Consider the following 19326-nt stretch of genomic DNA (forward strand, 5'->3'; position numbering starts at 1 on the left):
GGGTTGTTATGTTTCTGCACTTATATGGCCTAGACAGACTTAGCAGGATTTGTATATTGCATTCCATCTTCGACATCTGATATTTGGCTCTTTATGACTCCTTATTGCATAGTTGTTCTATATTACGTATTCTGATATTGATTTACTTATGGACTTATCCATACTTCCTCTTACTCTATCATCTTATGATTTATGATCTCGTCAGTATCTCTGCTTATTTCGATAATGAACGATTTATGGATTACCAGTAATTTCGGTATTGTATGATGATGGCATTGTATTGAATACTTGACACTTACTTTGTGCATACACTTACAGCACCCTTTAAGCTTTCTATAAGCTTATGCACGATAGATGTGTGCAGGTGATGTTAGGTTGCAGCAATGTTGAGCTTGGAGCATGCAGCGGTCTTCTGGAAATTGATTCTTGATTCATGTATTTCCTTTTCAGCATTGTATTCAAATGATTATATTAATGGATATGTGATGATGATGTTGCCTTTGTGAATTGGGTAATCTTGTGGTTATGCTTATTACGAGTTAAATGTATATAAAGAAAAAAATCCTCCTTGTGAGATCCCAGGATCGGAATCTGGCGTATGGACGTTAGGAGCCGAGAATGGGGTACTACGGAGGTTGTCGGCACCGGACTCGGCGATCGTGATTCCTGTGAATCCGATTTCCAGGTTTGGGGCGTGACATTTATAGGTGGGTGTTTTCCACTGATGTACCAGTTTAAGTTCCATAAGCAATCCACGAATAATTCATGAACAATTATACAAGATGAACATTAAGTAAGCAATATAGCAATTCAATTTTCACAAGCTAACACATGTGATTATAAGAGAGAGATATCAATTATAAATTTAAATAAAAACTATAACTTAAGCTAATAGAAAGATGGAAAGCTCAAGGGGAAAAATCATTACCTCACGATCGAATTGCCACTAGTGTCGCTAAGTGCTTACGCTCTTAAAATTGAATCTTACCACAGATCATGAGCTTATATCATTAGATCCAAGTTCCATGCACTACCTAGGTTTAAGATCATATCCTAGGATTTGAGTTATCCATCTTAGGGTTTTAACGTGGAATTAGGGTTTTCATCCTAGAGTTTAGGTTTAGGCTAGATCTTTAAGGTTGAACCCTAGTGGTGTGTAATTATTTATAATGTTAATTTAATAGTTATAAAATATTTAATAACATTAGTGTTATAGTTAATATTAGTTAATAATCATTACAATGATAATTAATATTATGATATACTATCTATGATAAGACAACACATTAGCATTTAATAATGGTATCATTTTAATTTCTTGTATATAATAACTATCATTAGAATAGATAATTTACTAATGGCCATACATCCTAATATTTAACAATCCCATTAATAATGGAAATGGTAATAATGTTAATTTAATAATTTAGAAAATAATTATTAACATTAGTGTTACAATTAATATTAGTTAATGTAGCAAAATAATCATTATGGTGACACCAACGACTATGCAAAATGAATATTTAAGAATAATAAATAGGATACTGATATTTAATAATTGTAATTTGTTTACAATAACCAGTTTAGCATAATGGCCAACTAAAGGTTAATCTTTGCTAATATTAATAATCTCAATGGCAACAAATGATAATAATACATCGAAACATAACTAGAATGGGGGAAAATGTTGACTCACCCATGATTATTCGGTTTGAACTGAGTTGACTTGGCTCAACACAACCGTCCATCTACTCTCTCTCTCTCTCTCTCTCTCTCTCTCTCTCTCTCTCTCTCTCTTTTATTCTTCCTTCCTACTGTTGGAACCATCCAGCAACAACTGTCAAACCCGGCCTGACCCAGCCTCAGTCGAGATGAGTCGATGCGGTGGCTGCATGAAGAGGCAGCGAGTCAGGTTCCCAAGTCAAGATTGTGCAGCGAGTTGGTGCAACTCGGCCCAACTCAACCCAACTCTCTCTCTCTCTCTCTCTACCTCCATTTCTTTCCTGTTCCCTCTCTCTCTCTCTCTGACTGCAGGAAACATCTAGCGAGGGTGTTGAGTTTGGCCCGACTCAGCCCAACTCGGCTCGGTTGAGCTCAACCCGGCAGCCACACGAAAGGGAGACGCCCCTCACACCTCTCTTTTCTTTATTCTCCTTACTACCAGAAGAACGGTCTAGACCCGATCAAACCCAACCTAGCTCGCACCCAACTCGGTCCAGCTCGGCCCAGACTCAGACTGGGCTGGCCGTTTATGATCGTTCGGTGAAAGGAGTGGACGCAAGCTGCCTTGATTGGAGTTCCATTTTAACAGTCCCGACCAGCTCTGGGATGATCAGTTGATCGGGCGAGATTCAGAAGGCCCATCTGATGGACTCCTAGTGGCCACGCAACTCAACGGTGGCAGCTTTCCGACGAAGAAGAAGACCCATCGTCAATGGTGGATCACCACCTGACAGGTTTTTCTTCAAAGTGGCACCTTGGGGTGGTTGGGATTCAGGCACAGGAGCTTAGGGATGCCCTAATTTGAAGCTCCGAGAAGGTTTGGCTGGTGGTTCGGATGAAGAAGAGAAACGGCTATTTTTGAGTGCGGCTACAGGGAGTGGGTTCGGATCCCATTGCTGCTCAATCTCCCCTCCTTTATTTCCTCGCCCAGACTTCCCAGAGCCGTTGGATTGAGAGAGAGCGGTCTGGATTCGCTTTGGCTGAAACCGTTTTCAAATCTGGTGGGTAGGGACTGAAACCGGTCTGGTTTTTCTTGGGACGCCCTAAGCAAACGGATGGTTGAGATTTTACTCAATGAATGGCCAAGATTTAAGGATAATGGCAGACGTGGATCGCCGAGCTGGCGTGAGGACAGTTCCCAAATTCGGAAACTTTGTGTTTCCGGGGCCCTCTTGCAGCAAGATTCGTGCGCTTGCGTGGATGCTCCAGTACGTAGTAGTCACTGGGTTTTGGTTGAAGCCATGCCCTAAGCATGATGGACGGTTCGGATCATTCATGAGGATGATCATGGTGGCCCACGGACGCCGCAAACGGACATCGTCCGTTCGTTTTGAAAAGGAACAGGGCGCGGGAAAGCAGGGAGAGGCCTTTCCTCTTCGGGTAGGCTCGGTCAAACCACGTCTGACCGAGCAGGTAGGTCCGGCACACAGCTGATGCACCCGCACTATGTACACGCATGCTCAAACGTGGGGCCCACAGTGGTGCCCTATGCAATCCACACAATGCATCCCTTTTAGAGGGTCCTGTCTTAACCCCTGAAAAAAGATGTGGCAGATCGGACGCTTTGGTGGGCCATACTAATGAAACTAGGGTCCTACTTTGGGATTCCTGTCGATCTAAGGGTCGGATCCTCCCGAAATTGAACTTCGACGGTTAAAAGAGTTCAAGGGTTCATTTAAGGCTTTCTTCATGTATTTTTAACCAATACTAATTGATATTAATATGGATTTACTTGTAATTAATATAATTAAAAACTTATACATATTTATAAATATAATTTCTAATATTAGCATGCTACTATATATATGCTATTAATCACACATTCATTAATATATAATTCCTAATATATCATATTACACCTATGTATGGATTGAAAGTTGTACAATATCATATTTAATTAAAATTATATTTGTATCGGATAATATTGTTAAATAATATACAATTCTATTAAAGTATCTAATGATTTTTGTATACATACTTATGAAAGATATTCAATGTTACATTATTATTTATGATTTGATTTTATGTTGTGAATTTATTATTCATTATGTTTATTTAATATAATATTATTTTCATAATGTCTTATATATATTAAATACATATGTATCCCTTTAGCATAAGATTTTAAATCTTTACAAAGTATGTACATTTCATAGTATATATATTTAGGTTGCACTGTATATATATATATATATATATATATATATATATATATATATATATATATATATATATATATATTTGTTTATATTAAATTAATCTACATGGTAACACTTGAGTACTAGAAAGTATGAGGTGTTACATAGGCCCATTCTCATCCCCTCTTAGTGGGCTAACCCAAACTGTTGGGCCCCTACTGTTATTAGTATGACCCATCTCACCTTATTGGGCTAACCCCAAACTGTTGGGCCCCCATTATGGATTGTACTTCCACCATGACTTGTAGAGCCCATCTTATGCTTATTGGGCCCTTAGGAAGCCCAAATTACTATGTGATGAGATAGGCAAGGAAGCTCACTCCTTAATCTTAGGCCCATTTTTTATATGAGTAGGCCATCTAGGCCCATCCTTGATATGAGGAGAGTACATCATCACCGTAGATGGAAGTGTCGGTGGTATCAGATTTGGTATATCCACTGTTGAGGACCGATCCTCATGTTATGGATTAGATCTGCTATCCTTCTATGGACCCCGCCATATATAGTCTGATTATTGATTACGACTATGTTAGTATACGCACTAAGTATGTGTTAGTATAGCATTATGATTGTATAATGTCATTATGAGGTTTATTGTGATTATATGAGTCCCATTATGATTGTATGAGGCCCATTGTGTGATTATATGAGGCCCATTGTGATTATATGAGACTCATTATGATTGTATGAGATCCATTACGATGGTATGAGGCTCGTTGTGATTGTATGAGGCCCATTGTGATTGTATGAGACTCATTACGATTGTATGAGATCCATTGTGATGGTGTGAGGCCCATTGTGATTGTGTGAGGACCATTATATATGTGAGGCCCAATTATGTTGGTGTGAGGCCCACCATGTGTAGGTGATTATGTGCACACTACCTATTCACTTATACGGGCCATAGGCCATCTTATACTAGCCCACTATGATGTATGTGATAATAATCATGCTTAGTACGCTTCATGATACATGCCCATACGCATCATCCGTGTACTTGTTATGAGTGATTGAGTATATCATGTGCCATTGGACTGATTGTTAATTAGACTCCTTAAGAGATAGAGTTGCCCCCACATGAGCATGTGGTACACATAGCTTTGATGCATGACTAGATGGTATGACTCATGCATCTCGCATTTTGTGATATGACTACCATACGCCCTAGCAACATCAGGGACATGGCCTCCACAGGCATATCGTGGATGGCCAGATAGGACACTGAAAATGTTTGCTTCTAGCAAATGGGCGCGATAGATGTCCCTGAGTGAAATTTCCTAAACCCCAAGGCTAGGAGATGCTCCAACGTCTAGACCAAGTGGATATATATGGGCGCATGAGGGTCGTATACCAGTAAGGCGTGTCTTCCACTATGTCATGGTCGGTTGGGAGGGGGTGAGGCCTTACCCACACCCCCGCCTGAGGGAGTAGGCGATGTTAGGCTGAGTCTGACCAGCTCATAAATGGATCCGCTATTAACGAGCCGGGTCGATATTGGTAGGCAGATACTGAGGTCTCTTCCACTTACCCAGTTGTTCGCTTGATGGGGCGACAAGCTGGCGTAAAGTGTACTAGACCCCAGTGATGATCCCAAAGATGTATGGTACTGATATATGGACTTACTGAGTAAGAGTTGCATACTCAGCATTTTACTCATTCATTCATTCATTCATTCACTATCCACTTGGGCTGGTGGTGCGCAACTAATTTGTTATGTGTACCTTCGCAATGGTTAGGATTTCGGTTAGGGCGTGCGACCAACCTGAGATTAGAAGTTTACCACATTGAGTCTGGCTATCCAAATTTAAGTATGGGACTGGTTTAGATAGAAGTCCCTTGTGATGGACCCCACAGCCTGCGATACCACATACAATCATCCCGACTTCACATTCTAGTTTGGTCATTTCTTTCGCACTGCATATTGCATTGCATCCCCAGCACATGGCATTTGATTTACCACGATCCCGCATTGCATAACTGATCTGCATTGCATACTTTGATATTGTACGACTCATGAACTTGCCAATATTTCTGACATTGTATGATTTATGTACCTGTATTCTATATTTGGCACCTGCGTTGCGTACACTCGTACACCGCCCTCTAAGCTTTCTATAAGCTTATGCACGATAGATGCGTGCAAGTGACGCCAGGACGAAGTCGTAGCTAAGCAGAGGAAGGAGTGTGTGGTTGAGCTTATAGAGTTTCCTCTTGATATCTCTATATTGTATTTTCTTTTGTACCTTGTACGTAAAAGTTTTTGATATAGTGGATATGTGGTGATGTTACTTCATTATTGTTTGTCAGTTATGCTTATGGTTATGATTATTTTATAGAAAACTTTTATATTAAAAATCCTCCTTATAGGATCCCAGGATCGGAACCTAGTATATGGGTGTCGGGAGCCGAGAATGAGGTACTACGAAAGTTGTTGGTGCCGAATTCGGCGATCGGGAATTTTGCTTAAGCCAAGTTTCCGACTTTGGGGCGTAACATTTTATATCATCCAATGGAATCTAGGTGGATAAAGAAAAAAAATTGATCTTATCTCTAACCTACGGAGAAAGAACTCTTAGTCGTAGTCCTTGCACTGGACAAGTTTAGGTCCTACTTGATCAGATCGAAGATCATAGTATTCATGGACCACTCGGGGCTGAAGTACCTTCTTTCCTAGAAAGATGCTAAGCCTTGATTGTTGAGATGAATCCTCCTACTCTAAAAATTTAACTTAGAAATCAGAGATAAGAAGAGAGTAAAGAATGTAGTGGCCGATCACCTGCCTAGGCTAGTTATCTCTGATCCCATTGAGACGACACATTAATGACGTGTTCCCAATTACCCTGGTTCTCTGACATTGTTAATTATCTTGCTGTAGATATCACGTCGACATATTGGACCAAGCTGGATAAAAAGAAATTTTTCTTTGAAGTGTGTAAGTATATCGGTGACGACCCATACTTGTTTAAATATTGCCCAGACCAGATCATTAGGAGATGTGTTCCTGACAACGAACATCAAAGTGTCATCTCTCATTCTTGTGGTGTCTACTTTTCAGCCATGAAAACCATTGTGAAAATTCTTCAATGTGGCGTTTATTGGCCCTCTACATTCAAGGACAATGATTTTTACAAATCTTGCGAGTGTTGCTAAAAATTGGGTGGGTTGTCCCGTCAAAACATGATGCCATTGAACCCCATTCTGACAATTGAGGCATCTAATTGCTAGGGCATTGATTTCATGGGACCATTCCCCCAGTCTTTTGGAAATCTTTATATTTTACTCGCAGTATACTATGTTACCAAATGGGTTGAAGTGATATCATGCTGAAATAATGATCACCAAATGGTCATTAAATTTCTAAAAGAAAACATCATTTCTTGGTTTGGTATGCCTCGAGTCATTATCAGCGATGGAAGGTCGCATTTTTGTAATAGATCGTTTGGAAGCTTAACGAACAAATACGGCATTATACACAAGGTGAGCACCCCCTATCACCCCCAAATAAGCGGCCAAGCTGAGATCTCTAATAGAAAACTTTGAAAAGGCTTTAATTCTTCTTCTTCAGGTATTATCTTCCTATCACTTCTCCTTTATTTTCATTGTCTCATATGCATTGATTATATTTATCTTTTACTTTGAGGACAATGTAGAATTTAGGTTGGGGGTGAGATTAGGTAAAAAAAAAATAAATAAATTATATTTTCTAGTTTTTCGAGCAAAAGTATTTGAAAATTTTGAATTTTTCAATTTCAAAACTTGTTTGAAAAGTGAAAATTTGTGTAATCATTCATGTTTTAAGTACTATGATAAGATATAGAGCAAATTTTTTGAATTTTTGGAGTTTGATCAGCTGAGTAAACTATTAACTAAGTTCTCTCAATGATTTAATTAATAGAAAGCTTAAACATCAATTAAATCTAAGTCATAATTCACACTTAACTTGTTTTCTGTGAATAATACTGGAATTTCTGGTTTTAGCATGAATATCACTGAAAAGTGTTAGGAACCAAGTCTGAAGATCTTTATCCACCTTAAAACATGAAAGAAAATCAACTAGAAAACAATTAGATCGACAAAAAGGCCATATATATGTGTGTTTAAATGAAATTTCAATGAAACAGTAGGAAAAGACTGAAAATAAAGGTTGTTAATACAAAATTTGAAGGTGGAAAAAGAAGAAAAAGGGGATAGGTTTGGAATCATTACTTAAGTTAAAATATTTTCCATGAAGTGATGAGCATGGTGGACATTATAAAATAATAATATCATTCTTGGAGAGTAAGTTAGGATGCATTGAGCACATTAGAAACACTACAACAATTCAGTCTTTTCGCAACAAGTCAACTCGTCGCTAAAAACTCCAAACTCGTCGCTAAAAACTTTTAGTGATGAGTGTTGCTCGTTGCCACGTTTGTTGCAAATACGGCATCACAAATTCTATTTATCGATAAAAATGGCAACCCGTCGCCAATAACTCAATTATTTACGATGACCTAATAACTTGTCGTAAAATATAGTTAATTAGCAATGAGTTGACACGTCACCATTGCATATTATAAAATGTCACTAAATATGAGACTCGTTGCAAATAAAGACGTGTTGCGACGATTCCTCTCGTCGCTAACAAACAACTCGTCGCCAATAACTCAATTATTTGCAACGACCTAATAACTTGTCATAAAATATAGTTAATTAGAGATGAGTTAACACGTCGTCATTGCATATCATAAAATGTCCCTAAATATGAGGCTCGTCACGAATAAAGATGTTTTAAGATGAGTCCTCGTTATCGCTAACAAACCCAAATTTATCATAAAAAGTTTTTTACGGCGAGTGTGGCTTGTCACCAATAATAATTATTTGCAACGACATAATAAATCGTCACTAAATATAGCTTATTTACGATGATTTTACATATCGCCATTGCATATCGTAAAATGTTGCTAAATATGAAAGTCGTTGCAAATAAAGATGTTTTGCGATAAGTCCTCATCATCATTAATAACCTCACACTTGTCGCAAAAGCGATGAGTGTTGCTTGTCACTAATTTTGTTGCAAATACTAATTATTTACGATGACCTAATAAATTGTCACTAAATATAGCTTATTCGCGGCAAGTTTACACGTCGCTATTATATATCGCAAAACATTACTAAACATAAAACTCGTCACGAATAAAGATATTTTGTGACGAGTCCACTTGTTACTAAAGAAATCATAAAGTCGTCACAAAAGCCTTTGTTGACATCAAGTGAGGCTAAATTCAGTTTTAAATGATTGAACCTGTGCATATTTCACCCATTTAACATTCATCAAGACAATAATTAGCATAATATTAATAAAATAATTAATTTACCAAAACAAACTACAAATGTCTTCCTTTCCTAGCCTTCCCCCCTGTCACGCCCCAGACTCGGTAACCGGACTCACAAGGAACCCGATGGCCAGTTCTGGCCGCAACAGCCTCCGTAGTACCCCATTCTCGGCTCCTGAGGTAGGTTCCGATCCTGGGATCCTACAAGGAGGATTTTCATAACAATATAATCACTTCCAATGCGAGCATACCCAAGATCACAGCAAGTACATCTGAGAATAACAAAGGCACACATCACAAAATCCACTAAAAATTTAAACTTTTACAATCATCCAAAAGGTCCAAAAGGACATACATGAGAATAAAAGGAAAAGAGAGAGAAATCAGCAACACTGGAGTCCTCACTGCTCAACTCTACTCCATGCTCTGCTGCTACGGCGCCTACCTAGAGTCTCCTGCACGTATCAATCGTGCATAAGCTTATAGAAGCTTAGAGGGTGGTGTAAGTGTGTGACAATGGTGCACAGAAGAATAGTAGGAGGTATAAGGAGAGAAGCATAATCAATGAACATATCACTAGTCTTACCAAGGCTTACCATGAATGCGATGCAATAAGTAATGAGTGTCATACCAAGGCAATGTATGAAAGGGGGGCTTGTACAGCCAATGCTGATGCGATGTAAGTGATGTCAATGCTCATAACCATAAGTCAAGTACATTTTCAATCATAGGGAAATCACCGGGTCCATTACACTCCAAACTAGATTGCCTTACAGACCCCGCACATCAAACGAGCGTAAGAGACCTCACTACCCGCTGTGGACAACCAATCACCAACAAGGCCTCGAAGGTAGCGGACCCATTTACGAGCTGGTCGACTCGCCTAGCAATGCCTCCTCACACCAGGTAAGGCCACACCCCTATCCAACCGACTACACGACGGTGGGAGTCGCGGCCCTAACGGTATAAGGCCCTCGTGCGCTCATGTATTCCACCCGGTCACGGCGTTGGAGCAGATCCTTGGTACCATGGAAGTTTTGGGAATCTCACCCATGGGCATCCTACGCACCCGTATGCTCAAGTAATATTTTCGGTGTCCACACATGCGGCCATCCACAAATGTCCCTGTGGAGGCAAGGCCCTGATGAAGCAAGGGCGGTATCCTCATGAAATGCGATGCCAATGCATGAGTCGCACACACAAATCATGCACAAGTTTCAGGCACTCAATGTGCAAAGGGGAGAAACTTCATCCCCGAATGACCACTATACAATGCAATCAATTCATACAGATGATGCATATGGGTCGCAATGATGTAAGTGTGCTACCTGAGGAATATGACATCGTTTGTCCCAAGGAGGGTCAAGATCTAGGCACATCGACAGGTATTCTAAGAAGAAGAGAAGCCCTCTAGTGGGAGCCCAGTACTTTGGGATGACCCACAAACTAAGAGAGTCAAAATCCTAAGGAGGAACAGTCCTAGCCAGGCCTAAGGTGGGCCTTTAACCACCTATAAGGGCCTCTATGGGCCTACCTTAGGGCCACCAAGGAGGACATCCAACCTCAACTGGGTCCCAAAAGGTAGCCTACTATATATGTAAAGAAAGGTCCAAGGCACAATCAACCCATGGCCTAGTGGGCCATACACTAAGCCCAAAAACAAAGGCAACCTGGTGGACCCTTAAGCAAGGTTAGGGCCCAACCATAAGGGTCATAGGTTCATTCATTGTAGTAGGCCTAATGGGCAGCCCATTATCCCAACATATGGGAAATTCTTAAATTTTTAACACATGTAAGTTGGGCCTCACATCTCGGCCCAAGTATGGATTTATTATAGTGGGCAAACAAGGGCCCAACTACTTGAGTATTTGGCCCATAAGGCCCATCACAATGACATGGTAAATATAGGACCCAAGGGTTCAATGGGCCTATCAAAAGTTCCACCAACCAAGGCTATAAGGCCCTTACTTGACTAAGAGACTAGCCCAAGAAGAATCCTATTTGGGATGGGCCTTTAATCATACACTAATTAAGCCCAAAAAAAATAAAAAATTTAAGATGATAAGATACTGACATAAATCCTCCTCAAATCTAGTGGGCCATATTGCCCCAAAGAACATCTATAGGCAACAATTATTGGGCTCAATGCCAAATTCCAGCCCACCCAAATTTCTGGGTTGGTTGGAGTTCAGCATTAGAAGTATTTCTTAGTATAATTAATTCTGGATGGCTCACACACATCACTGTGGGCCCCACCAGATGAGATAGGATATACAATACATATATGAAATGGGCCAGACTGTTAGAATGCAAGCCCAACAGTAGCCTAAGGCAGGGATGTCCCATGTGTAGGCAGTCCTATGGGCCTGGGGTATATGGCCCAAAAATCCACCTAATGTGTTCTAATTGAATAAAAAGGGGGCAAGTATGATCAATCCCTAAGGACCCTACATGGATGGGTGGTGGGACATTCAACACATCGAGGTGGGCCCACGAAGCAAGCTAGATGCCCCAGCCTGGGCGTCCCTACCTAGCAGACCACTTCCAGCCACACCACGGGCACCTCAAATGTATTTTGGATCTGAAATTTTACAGAGTGATACTTCCATAGGTGACCTACACCCCCACAAAATTTCAAGATTTTTGGACACTTAGAAATATTTTAATTTGTTTAAATAAAATAGACTGTCCAGAAAATCGGACTGACCTGGACGTCCCAACGTGGTGGGCCAGTCCGGCCCTTGCCACGGTGTACACAGAGGTCCGTTGGCCCTGAAATTTGGTAAGTGGGTCCTAGAATGGGTGGAACATATCTTCATAAAATTTTAGAATTTTTAGACATATATAAATATTTTAATTTATTTAAAGAAATCAATCTGTCCTAAAAATCGGACTGATCTGGACACTGTATTGTAATGGGCCAGTCCAGCCACCACCATGGTGTGTACAGGTGTCCATTGGCCCCAAAATTTTGTAGGTGGGTCCTACCATAAGTGAACCACCTCTCTGTAAAATTTTATGATTTTTGGATACTCATAAATATTTTAATTAAATTAAGAATTTCAATCTGTCCAGGAAGGGATGTTGCTGTCCATGCATTGTTTACCCAATAAGGTGGGCCCAACCTTCATCCAAGAGGGGAAAAATGGAGGTTTAGTATTTTCTTCATAAAATAAGGTAAGGTGGGGTCCATAAAAGTGGCCCATCCTTCAGAGAAACCAAGCTCAAGTGTATGTTTTCCCTCCATACATGTGGGTTGGACAGCCCAACAAGGTGGACCGCCCACCCCTATGGGCCTCCTTTTTGGGTACCATATCATGGACCATCTGAGGTATGACCCATCACACCTCATGGTGGGGTCCACACCTTCTCATTACACTCCATACTTATAAAGAAAATGATGACAATCATGATCCAAAAATCCATGCCAAAGATTGAACATGACAATCCATGCAACAGTCCAAGTTTTTGGACAGCAATACATGGCTGGACACATCAGCCTATATCTCAATAATCTCAGCCATAAAAAGGGTGTGTGGCCTTCCTCAGTGGGCCCCACATAAGTCCAAATCACATACTAGAACTAGGACACTTGCATGCATTTGATTAAGGTGTCCGATGATCATGGAGTTAGGTGATAAGAGCATCCCACCTTGCTGGATTTTTATTTTTATTTATTTTGGGACATCCAAGGCCCACTATAAATGGGCCACACACACACTATCATCCATACATCAGAGAAAAGAGAAGAAGGAAATAGAGTAATCCGGCCATGGGGGTAGGGCCCCGCCACTAGTGGGCCCTCCCAAGAGTGAATCATACCCATACAACTACATTGATTTTACATGCAACAAAAAATCACTACATGCATGATATATAATTGTTATGGATGGTTGGGATGCCATCCCAACATGATCCTTAGGGTCTAGATGACCTTAAGATGGAGTGGATTATAAAATACATCATGATGGGGTCCATGGAGAATGGCCTCATCATGGATCATGACATGCATGTAGGATGGGCCAAAGGGCCACATCCATGGGATCCCCACCATGGATTGGTGGGTCCCATATGATCCATCTAGAAAGAAAAAAGATCAAAGGTTAGAAAATAAGATCAACAATTATAATCACCCACCTTGAATCTTCAAGCTACCACCAACACTAGGTACTCCAAGCTCCAAGCTTAAAGGTTCAATGGTCAAGATGAGTTTGTGATGGCTAGATGGAGGAAGAAAGGAAGGGAAAGTTGCTGGAAATTGGGAGAGGGAGGGCTGGAAATTCTTCCATGAAAGAGGAAAATGAGAGAATGAAGGAGGAGAGAGAGAAAGGAAAGGTTGTAGGGGAGTCATCATTACTCTCCCTCCTTGGTTAGAGAAAGAAATCATAACCTATGGTGATACAAACAATGCTTGCTAGGGTAGGTTAGGTGTGGGTAGTGTTTAGGATGGGTAGTGTTTATTCCATGGGAATTGTAGTGTGTGTGGGTGGTGTGCATGGGAACTTGTGCCTGAGAGTGGTCCATATGCTTTTGTACAAAAAGTGGGCCACATGATGAAATGCTCACAACTTTTGATCTATAAGTCGGATGAATGCACAAGACGCGTCGTTGGAATCGCAACGACGATGCGGTCACAATGGTATAGGTCTCAACTCGATCCGAGTCGGGTCTTCATGACTGGGCTCACGGATGACCGCAAACACTATCCAAGGGTCACGGGTCGCCGGGATTCGACCGGTAGGACCGCGGGATCAAGATGGACGGAATGCATACTCACACACACACATGCACACATGCGAACTCGGGTCGGGTCTCACACCCCCACAACATCTTTGTGAGAGTAGTATGAATTTACCCAAAAAAAAATTACATGCGACCTGTGGCATCTTGTCCATAAACCTTATAGCATTAGCAATCTCAGTTATTGTTCTAATTTCTTCCAATGTAGCACTCACCTTACCATATCCGATATTCTCATTTATAGTAGTTGTGAATAAGATGAGCTCTTAGCTAACAAGTTGCAGCTTCTTCAAGTTGATGCCATCTATGAGCACTTCACCAGCTTGGGGGTCATAGAACCTCTCAAATAGGCTGATCACTGTCGACTTCCCACTGCTGCTCTCTCCAACTACATCCACAATTATGTGGCTTGGAACATGAAACGAGAACCCACAAAATACATAAATGTCAGGTCTTGCAAGGTAGCTAAAGCAAACATCTCTCAGTTCTATATTGTTGTTGATATCTTCTAACACAATTCAACATGACCAGTGTATCAAAGAAAGCTGCAAACATTTGAAAAACAAACCATGAGAAACAATGCTGAAAAACATTACTATATCTATATTTATTCCGTTGTAGTCTCATCAAAAGTCCTAATATCTTATAATATATTTTCATGGTCTTGTATGTTTTGGAGGTAGCTCTACTACACATTCTCTTGCATCCCTTACTTCTATATGTAGAATTACTTAGTTGATTCTTCCATTATATGATGTGTTGACTTGGGACTTAAAGAAATGATTGTATTAGATGTTTCTATTCACCATCATTTCGAGTTTAGAGGTCTCTAAAGGAATAGTATAATGAAATGATTTCTAAATTATTTAAATAGAAAAAGATAAATTTTTGTGACTCTGAGACACTAGAGATGTTTTGAATAAAGAATCCTATTAAGCTACATTATAAATTAATCTTGATAAAATGGCCATTTGATAGGTGAATAAAAGATAGAGAACCTAATAAATCCACAGATTGAATTGTTGATGAACTTCATTAACTAGAGGTCCTCGCACAATCTTCAAGGGTACCTACAGTCGAATGATATTACATTCAAGGTTTACTAATCTTAAAACCATAAACAAGCTAACTAACACTGCTTTTTAATGGTTTCAATTTTCACAAGTCATTATTCAGCGATTTACGATGAACAAGAAACTGGAAACCAACTAGATTACCGATCTTGAAGCAGCTGTTTGAGGAGCGCCATCTGGTCGAAATATGTATGTGCCAGAGGCCTTGAAAATTAGCATACACATGACAATAAATAGTTACCACAAGTAGTTAAATTATGTAACAGTGCTAATCCTAAGCTTAGAAACGTCATACTTGTGGATCCTTGTCTCCAATGCTTGAAAGATACCACAGGCAGCTTTGCTGTATAGGTATATCGACCTGATGCATTGCAACAGTAACCCTTAGGCCTCTCTATGGAATTTTGTGTTCGTCTAGTTTGATTACCAGCAACATATTAAAACTGAAATAGTAATCCAATAATGGATTAGATTAACTATTAAGAAATATTCTAACAAAACTCAATTGAGTTAATTTGGTGAAGTTAGTCCTTTTCCACGAGCAGCACCATTATATATGAAAGCTGACGATTGTACAGAATTCTATCGTCACACTAAGAATGGGTTGGGTGAACACAAATGACTCTCTCACTCCCTCTTTAATGATTAAACTCTTATTTTTATAACAAGCGTATTTCTTGTTTACGATTGAAGCATTACCCTGCATATAGTTCAAGAAAGTTCTCCACATGATTGGGCCACAATGGATAAAATGAGATAGGCATGTATCTTGGGGTGAACGAATTCTGCGAGTTCTCCACATGATTGGGCCACAATTGATAAAATGAGATAGTCATGTATCTTGGGGTGAACAAATTTTGCAAGTTCTCCACATGATTGGGCCACAAGCAGCCTGCGCTCCTCATACATGTGATTAACCTACATTTCAAGGTGGCATCTAAAAGGATCCGAATGGTTTTAAAACCCTGTCATAAAAATTCAGTTTTGAATACTAAGTACAACAATTGTCAAAATTTCTACCATGTGTTAAGAACTTGTGTCTACATGAATGCATGCACACCAGTAAGATCTTACCATCTTTTTAGATGTGGTTTCCCTTTGATTGTTTGCTTTAACAACCTGCCCATTGTCTTCAGATGTACAACAATTGTCAAAATTTCTACCATGTGTTAAGAACTTGAAGTATATTTTCATTGCACTACGTGAAAAATGAAAAAAAAGGACGGATTTCGAGACGGTTCCGGACCGTCTCTAAAATTGCTTGGTTTAAAGACGCTTTAGAGATGGCCGTAAACCGTCTCTAAAATTTTAGACGGCCCCTGACCATCCTTAATAGTCTTAAAAATATAAACGTCCAAAAATCATTTAAGACGATCGTTGACTGTCTTATATGGGGTCATCTGAGACGGTCATTGGCCGTCCGCATTAAAGACGGTCCTTGACCGTCTTATATCCAGTCATTTGAGACGGTCATTGGCCGTCTGCATTAGAGACGGTCATTGGCCATCTTTTACTTGTAATCTGAGACTGTCAAAGACCGTCTCTATTAGAGACGGTCCTTAACCGTCTTATAGCTTTGTTAAAGACTTTCTATTAGAGACGGACGTAAACCGTCTTTATTAGAGACTGTCAAAGACCGTCTCTATTAGAGACGGTCCTAAACCATCTCTAATGCTCAGGTCAACATACAACCTCAAAAAAATTATGAATTTCGAAAAAAAATAGTTGAAAAGCTTAGAAAAATAATTAACAATGTTTAAGAAAATTTTAAATTTTGAAAAAAAAAACTGTAATTTTATAAAAATCTAGATTTTGAAAAAAAAAAATTAAGAACTTCGAATAATGTTGATAATTTTGAAAAAAAAATGATATTTTGAAAAAGAAAATTTTAAAAATTAAACAAAATTGTGAAAAAATTCACAAATTGAAAAAATATATATATATAAATATATATATATATATTTAAAAAGAAAACTAGATTTTGCATTTTGACAAGAAAAATTGAAAAGTTATATAATAAAAGTGAGATTAAAAAAATGATATTTTGAAAAAGAAAATTTAAGAAATTAAACAAAATTGTGAAAAAATTGACAAATTGTAAAAAAATATATATTTTAAAAAAGAAAACTAGATTATTTATTTTGACAAGAAAAATTGAAAAGTTATATAATAAAAGTGAGATTTTGATGATGTGTTGTATATCCTTGCCACCCCTATATTTCTCCAACCCATTTTTGTGTCGAGTATAAAAAATTGTGTAGATTTAAATCTTAAGTGGACCACACCACTGGAAAGAATGATAATATAGTACCTCGCCATTAAAAATTAACAAGAGCCCATCGTAAGGTTTTAGTAATGTTTATTTGCAATCCAACTTGTTGATAATGTAAAGATCTCACTACGTGAAAAATGAAGAAAAAGGACGGATTTAGAGACAGTTCTGGACCGTCTCTAAAATTGCTTGGTTTAAAGACGCTTTAGAGACGGCTGTAAACCGTCTCAAAAATTTTAGACGGCCTCTGACCGTCCTTAATTTTGTCCTAAAAATTTGAACGTCCACAAATCATTTGAGACGGTCGTTGACCGTCTTATATGGGTCATCAGAGATGGTCATTGGCCGTCCGCATTAGAGACGGTCCTTGACCGTCTTATATGCAGTCATATGAGATGGTGATTAGCCGTCTCCATTAGAGAGTCATTAGCCGTCTTTTACTTCCAATTTGGGACTGTCAAAGACCGTCTCTATTAGAGACGGTCCTTAGCCGTCTTACAGCCCTGGCAAAGACCATCTCTATTAGAGACGGTTAAGGACCGTCTCTATTAGAGACGGCCATAGACCATCTCTATTAGAGACTGTCAAGGACCGTCTCTAATACTCAATTATGCTACTCAATATAACCATGAATTTCGAAAAAAAAAATAGTTAAGAAGCTTAGAAAAATAATTAACAATGTTTAAGAAAATTTTAAATTTTGAAAAAAAAAAACTGTAATTTTATAAAAATCTAGATTTCGATAAAAAAATTATATTTTGAAAAAGAAATTTTAAAAAATTAAACAAAATTGTGAAAATTTTAACAAATTGATAAAAAATATATTTTTTAAAAAAGAAAAATAGATTTTGTATTTTGACAAGAAAAATTGAAAAGTTATATATAATAAAAGCGAGATTAAAAAAATGATATTTTAAAAAAGAAAATTTAAGAAATTAAACAAAATTGTGAAAAAATTGACAAATTGTAAAAAAAAATATATTTTTAAAAAAAAAGAAAACTAGATTTTGTATTTTGACAAGAAAAATTGAAAAGTTAGATAACAAAAGTGAGATTTCGATAAAAAAAATGATATTTTGAAAAAGAAAATTTAAAAAAATAAACAAAATTGTGAAAAAATTGTCAAATTGTAAAAAAATATATTTTAAAAAAAAGAAAACTAGATTTTGCATTTTGACAAGAAAAATTGAAAAGTTATAAAACAAAAGTGAGATTTTGATGATGTGTTGTATATGCTTGCCGCCCATACGTTTCTCCAACCCATTTTTTGGCCGGGTATAAAAAATTGTGTAGATTTAAATCTTAAGTGGACCACACCACTGGAAAGAATGATAATATAATACCTTGCCATTAAAAATTATAAAGAACCCATTGTAAGGTTTTAGTAATGTTTATTTGCAATCCAACTTATTGATAATGTAAAGAAGATCTAAATGAAGATAAACCACAAAGATTAAATTGATCCAAAATTTTTGTGGCCTTTAAAAGGTTTTTAATGGTTATTCATCATATTATTTTGATTAGTATGGTCCAACTAAGATTATTTAGTTCTTATGATTTAAACTCACATCCTAAAATATGATGGAAAAATATATGGACGGTGTCGATATACAGAAAATATATCAAGGTGGGCCCTACACAGTTAAAGTAACACCCATGAAGGGGTTACCTAAAATAGTGAAATGGTACTATAAGGTCGCCTCATGGGGACTTCCCATGAGGTTAATCTGTGTGTGCCCCACCATGATGTGTGTAGAACATCAACACCATGCATTTGATATGTCCCCTTTAAGTCCAAAAATCAGTCATATACGAAACTCAGGTGGGCCATAGCATCTAAAACTATGTGAAGACATCCCTAAAATATATATAAAGCATTTGGTGGGGCCCACATGAGTTTTGGATGTGTATGAAACTTGGTCTGACTCCTCATCAAGTGGGACACACATAATGAATGGGTTGGATCTGTGAACCACATCTAGGTGGGCCCAATAAATGATTATGAA

At 38.4% G+C, this 19326-nt stretch overlaps 1 long non-coding RNA gene across 3 annotated transcripts; it reads right to left on the reverse strand.

Moving 5' to 3' along the window:
- Positions 1–14382: 14382 nt before the first annotated feature.
- On the reverse strand, positions 14383–16245 carry LOC131237336 (uncharacterized). Of its 3 annotated transcripts, none has more exons than XR_009167183.1 (5): positions 16123–16245; positions 15344–15409; positions 15193–15252; positions 14974–15045; positions 14383–14520 (listed from the first exon to the last, which is right to left on the reverse strand). It is a non-coding gene; the product is annotated as an uncharacterized LOC131237336 (long non-coding RNA). The 3 variants fall into 3 exon arrangements; XR_009167182.1 differs by having other exon boundaries at positions 15344–16013; positions 16123–16241; XR_009167181.1 differs by lacking the exon at positions 16123–16245 and having other exon boundaries at positions 15344–16109.
- Positions 16246–19326: the final 3081 nt, after the last annotated feature.

Source organism: Magnolia sinica, chromosome 2, assembly GCF_029962835.1.
Source record: "Magnolia sinica isolate HGM2019 chromosome 2, MsV1, whole genome shotgun sequence".
NCBI classification, from domain to species: domain Eukaryota; kingdom Viridiplantae; phylum Streptophyta; class Magnoliopsida; order Magnoliales; family Magnoliaceae; genus Magnolia; species Magnolia sinica.